Raw genomic sequence first — 6,275 nt, 5'->3', positions numbered from 1 at the left:
TGGTTTGAGTACTGCTGTTTCTTTTCCAGTTACAGCTTTATCTTTTCCTCCCTCTAGCTAAAATTTATTAAGATACCAAACTGAATAATTATGTTTGCTTCTCAAAACCATCTAATCCAGAGCAAAGTTCTAATTCTTTATATTTTCCCCCGACAAGCCAAAATCTAATGATAAGTCGTTTTTAACATCCCCTTACTGAGATGTCCCACAATTCCCATGCAAGAAACACTCTTTAAGTCATACTGCAAGCATCCTTTAGTCCTAGGAACAGCTCCATGCCTCCCAAGACAGCAATCCTATCTCCCTCAGAGACCATGCACAGAGCCAAACTGAACACACAAACAGGCAAGCCCAGAATGAGGTCGGCCAAGGTCTCAGCATGCTTCACCCTTCTCCCACAGCCTTCAAACTGTTGTTTCTTTCTTGTGTGGGATTTGGGGTCTAGGAAGACGCTCTCATCTGGGGCCTGGGGGTTGGTAGAGGTGGCATCTGGGCTTCATTGAGAAGCAGGTGCTGCTTCTAACAATAACAAATACCTTTTATTGAACACTTTAAACTATGGGTCTACCACTGCATAAGGAACCACAGATCCATTTTACAGATAAGGAAATTGAAGCTCTGAGAGAGTGAAGGCCTAAGGTCACACAGCTAGTGAGAATCTCCTTACATAGCCCCTCCATGAGCCTTCCATTAGGGGAGAATTTGGGAGAGTGAGTGGAGAGAGGGATGCTTTCTGACTGGCAACACTTAGGGGCAAAGAAACCCTAAAAGTAAGTCTTCCCTCCCATGTGTACAATGAGTAATGAACCCCATGTGTTCAAGTACAGGTGCAATCCCAGGGGTCTTTGGCTGGAGGGCATTTATACTACTGCAACCATTTCTTGCATCTAATATAAACACAAGAGCAGCACAAGGATTTTATTTTCTGATATATCTCCCTGGTAAAACAAATTTACATTATCTTTTCAACTTGGATCTGGGGATTGAGAAGAAAGGAGAATCATTTCCAAATTGGTTACTGTCCATTATATTTACTTAATATTAATTTTATCAAGAATTTAACTTATTATGTCCCAGCACACTATTTAGGAGGTGAAACTAGTCTTGCATATGACATAAATGAATTATAAAATATCTAAGTGGGGAAAAAAAGGGTTATTGAGGAAAATTAAGGATAATTTTCCCTCAAGAGTAAGTAACATTTTTGAGAATCCCAATTTAGGTATAATCACCAATTAGCCTGAAAGAAGATAATAACAGTATAACATATGGAAATTGCCTCAAAATTACAGGAAATTGGCAGTTCATGCTTATTATATAGGGTGCTTGGTGAAATGTGCTCATGCAAAATGACTTGAATTATAATTTTGAGAGCAAAGAATGGATGAAACATATTTACTCATTAAAAAAGAGAGAGAGAGAGACTCAAAGTTACTCAAAGATTAAATGTTTGGAAAAAAAAGGGACTTAGTTTCAGAAAAAGTTCTTTAATACTGAGAAACATTGACCACCATAAAGAGCCTTATTGGGAAAGAAAAATTCATTCAATGCAGGTGGAGCCAAAATACATGAGTTATGGAAATGGAGTGCCCTCTCATATTAGATCTGTTTGTCCAAAGAGAGAGAGGGTTTCATTCCCAGATGAGTGACTGCTCAAGAATTAACGGCATAAAATAAAAAGCACAAAAATTGTTTTCAGAAATAGATAAACGGCCACAACCTAAGATTAGGACTTGATACTTGTAACTGTCAATATTTGTGTTCTATTCAACACAAATATGGTCATATACTGAACTTTTAGTTAACAGAATGTGTTATCTATCTGACACAGATGCTGTAAGTCAAGTGAATTGTATAGTTTGAACCACAATAGCATGACAGAAAATTTTATTTTATGAGGAAGTGTTTGGTCAAAAAAAAAATTATGTCTGTTTCTTTTTTAAAAATATCCAATTCTGGAAGTCCTATGGAATGAATTAGGAGGCAGCCTGGAGCCATTTATTCTCATTCCTGAATGAAGGACTCAATAAAACATTATCTCCTGCCATACCATTTTTCTTCCCAAAAACTGAATAGAAGAGAAAATGTGTCAATAAAAGTCCATTTGTCTGATTAAAGATGAGACTCAAACTTGGGAATTTGCCCTCAAATGACCCAGATGGAGATAGTACACTTTTTATTTTTATAATTAATCATGATCCAAAAACCCACATAAAATTTGCCAATCTTTAATCCCAACTAGTTCTTCTTTTAACTATGAGACTTTTCAGATATATCTTTTTGTCAATACCTTTTCATTTTTTCAAACTTACTTGTCTTGAAATCCTTGGTCTTGTTGTCTGTTTTGTGAAAGAAAAGTTAATGGATCACATATTTGAAAGTATATCTGGATTTGATTGGATGTGTACTTATAGATAGGGAGTCAGTTTAGCAGACTATCATGATAACCAAATATTGAAAAAGTACATTGAAGTGTAGATGAATGTATATGTGTATGTGCTGATGTGTGTGTGTGTATATGTGTTTTGACTATAAGAACTTCTCATAAAAAACTGGAGATTTCCATCCTCTATCAGAAAATGGATAAACCTTCAAAATATAGCGTTATTAGTCATTAGAAAGAATATGCAACTTTAATTTCATATCATTTTTTTAAGTGCATGTTCATTTCACAATTTCAAAAATTTGAAATTTTTTCTGGTTGCAAGGAGTTGTAGACTTCAGGTATCCAGCCCAAAGGGTATATAAAAAATAAAAAATAATTTTATTTATCAATCAATAAATATTTATTGAACATCTATTATGTGCTAAGCATTACTTTATGTGTTAAGGCTATAGCAGTGTACCCACAGCAATGCTGAGTAGCAGGCGGTAATAACATAGATATATACAGCAACAAGGAAAGATCGTAAAAACATGTATTGAAGTAAAAATGGTGAGAACAGAACTGTGTACCTGTAAATGTTCATGTGTCTGCAGAGAGACAGAGAGAGAGAATGAGAGAGAGCTATATTGAGGGAGTAGTGATATAGGAATGCATATATTAGATGAAGCGGAAAGTAAGAAATGAAGTCATATCTGTATCACAATATTATTTATGAAGACTGAAACTGCATACCCTCAAACAACAATATACATTTTTTCAAGAAAATATACATATACATATAATGTGAAACAATATAACATTAACTTCTAATGTAGCTTTCGATAATCCCCACCCCCTGATATTCACACTCTAGTGTAATCCACTCCCCCGTATGGAGTGAAGCTAGCGCTTATAACAAATGGAATATGGCAAAAATGATGAAATGTCACTTCTGTGATTAGATCATAAAAGACTAGGACTTCCATCTTGCTGCCATTCTTTTTCATTGCCATCTCAGCTTGTACACTTTGATAAAGTAAACTTCTGTGTTGAAGAGGTCCACCTAGAAAGGAACTGAGGGTGACCTCCAGCCAACAGCTAATGAGGAACTGAGGCCCTTAGTCCAACAATGCTTGAGGAACTGAATCCTACCAACCATCACCAAAGTAAGCTTAGAAGCAGATCCTTCCTCAGTCAAGACCTCAGATGAGCCCGGAGAGCCTGGGCTAAAACCTTGATTGTAAACTTGTAAAAGACTGAAGCAGAGAACCCAGCTAAGCTGTGCTCTGATTCCTGACCCACAGAAACTCTGAGACAACAAATATTGGTTGTTTGAAGCCACTAAGTTTTAGGATAATGTGCTATGCAGCAAGAGTTAACTAATGCAAATGATATAAAATGTATACTTGTATATCTAAAGATACACTGCAGGAAGAGGGAAATGGGACAGCACATATGGGGTGAAGGGGAAAAATTGTCGCTAAAAGATACAAGAGAAGGGACTCAAGGCCAACAAAGAGTAGGTGATAAAGTGAAATGCATGATTAACTTAATGTGTTTGCATCTTCCAGAAACACAAATTCTGAAATAGTAATGATCTGGGGAGAGGATGGGTGTGGTGGGTTTATTAGTCGGCTAGGGCTGTCATAAAAAAAAATGCTACAGACTGGGTGACTTAAACAACAGAAATTTATTTTCTCACAGTTTTAGAGGCTAGAGTCCCAAATCAAAGTGCAGTCAGGATTGGTTTCTAGTGAGAACTTTCTTCTTGGTTTGTAGATGGCCGCCTTCTCTCTGTGTCCTCATGTAGGCTGTGCTCTGAGGTCTCACAGAGAGAAAGGAGGACGCTCTAGTCTTACTGGATTAGAGTCCCACCCTTATGACTTCAATTAACCTTAATTACCTCCTTAAAAGCCCTGTTTCCAAATCTAGTCACCTTGGGGGTAAAGTCTTCAACATGCGAATTTTAGGGGGACACAATTCAGTCCCTAACAGTGAGTTGTTTTGTTTTTTCCTTTTTGGAAAAGTATCCAATATAAGGGGGCTTTAATAAGAGTGTTCCCCACGGGACAAAGATCTGTGTGTTTATAAATACACATGAGAACATTCAGAAATCATGTCAAGTGTAGCAACCTGCATTTGCAGCAACTGAAAAAGTATTACCTATAGGTTTTTCTGGCTCTTGGACTAAGCAAGACCTTTCAGATTTAGCCATTATTTTCAACAACTGTCAAGTCTTTTAGTGTGTGATTCTCCATTTTAGGTAAACTCTGTATCTCTAAAGTCATTTTGTTGATTTTTTCTTTTTCTTGTCAAAAGAAGAAATGATGTAAAAAATAGTTGTCTGTACTTGTTTTCTGATTACACTTCAGCTAAAATTATAAAGTGTTAAGAGCTTTTTTACGTTAGATTTTTTATTTTCTAATTATGGAGTAAAATGATTCTATTTTAGGGGATTTTCAACAAACCAAAAAAAGGTAAATTTTTTATCTACAAATCTCTGTAAATGAGTGCAGTCTATGAAATCAACCTGTGATTACTAAACTAAACCTAATTTGCTCAGCATAGATTGTGTGAAAAAGTCTGAGGGGCTCCACTCTATGGCCTATAACTATTAAAGGTCATTTTGGAGTTTTCTCACAAAATGTCATTGAATTATTTTCCTACTTCCTTCCTTGTGTAAGAATGGGTCAGTCCCACTTTCTGTGCTGCAAAATGTCCAGCAACCGCTATGTGCATTTTTGTGCAGTAGACATTATCCTTCTTAATAATGTTTTTTACTATAATTTATCATATTTGGATATCTAAGAAAGATTCTCAAACTTTATATTTTATTTTAACTATGTCCTGATAAATAAGGGTCACTGGTACTATTCCCTATGTTAACAGAAGCAATTACATTCACTTTTACTTCCTTTCTTTATAGTCAGAACGTTTCTTAATATGATGAAATTAACATCCTGCAAGATAACAGTAACATTAGACCTAAAAAGGAATAAAATTTTAAAAAATAAGAAAACTATAATTCTAATTCTAAATTTAAATTATCTAGTCCCTTAAAACTAGGGCAATGAGCAAATGACATTATTTTAAGGAAAAAAAAGTCCTGTGCTGGAATCTACATTGAAATGTGCATCTCCATGATGCTCAGTGAATAAGAACACACACTGAGTACTTGCAGATTATAAAACTGAAGGTCGTATATAGAGAGAAATATTTAGGCAGACCTTATGATAAACAGGAATGCACTTGATAATTATTGCATTGTTTAAGCAATGATCTATGAATTGAGTATAAGGAAAATATATGAATATTAATTCAAATATATTATAATTTAACACAAGTAGTGTTTAGAATTTACATGGAAAAAAAATCACCAATAGGTGGTGCTGCTGTGATTAATTTGATTAGACTTCATGTAAATCTGACCCTAGATTCTACTATTTTTATTTTTCTCTCTACCTCTATCTTACTTAGCAACTGTTCAATAGTGAACTGGTTATAAAATGTCACTGAGGATAAAATGTTTTAAGTATTTGGGAGGCATTTTCTATCACCATCATTTAAAAAGATGAGAAATAGGTCAGAGATCATAGCTATAAAAAATAGACTGCTCAAGGTGGTACTTATCTGGTAAATGAATACACAAGTGCTTGACTCAAATGGAGGTTATGAATTTTGCATAAAGCCCTTCATCAAGGTTGAATTACATAATGTCTCATTTAATGGCATATCTGTGTGACATTCCTTGTCAAGCATTATTTTTCTTTGTCAGACTAAACATTTGATTTGTAAGATATAAAGCGAATTTCACTGACAGTAAAAAAAGTATGTTTACAATTTGCAATTAAACATGAATGATAAGTCTAGTGAATGCATAATGTATAACCATAAAAAACTATGACTTTGA

This window comes from Equus caballus, chromosome 3 (genome assembly GCF_041296265.1).
Source record: "Equus caballus isolate H_3958 breed thoroughbred chromosome 3, TB-T2T, whole genome shotgun sequence".
Taxonomy (NCBI): Eukaryota; Metazoa; Chordata; class Mammalia; order Perissodactyla; family Equidae; genus Equus; species Equus caballus.
Note: the sequence above shows the minus strand (reverse complement) of the source record.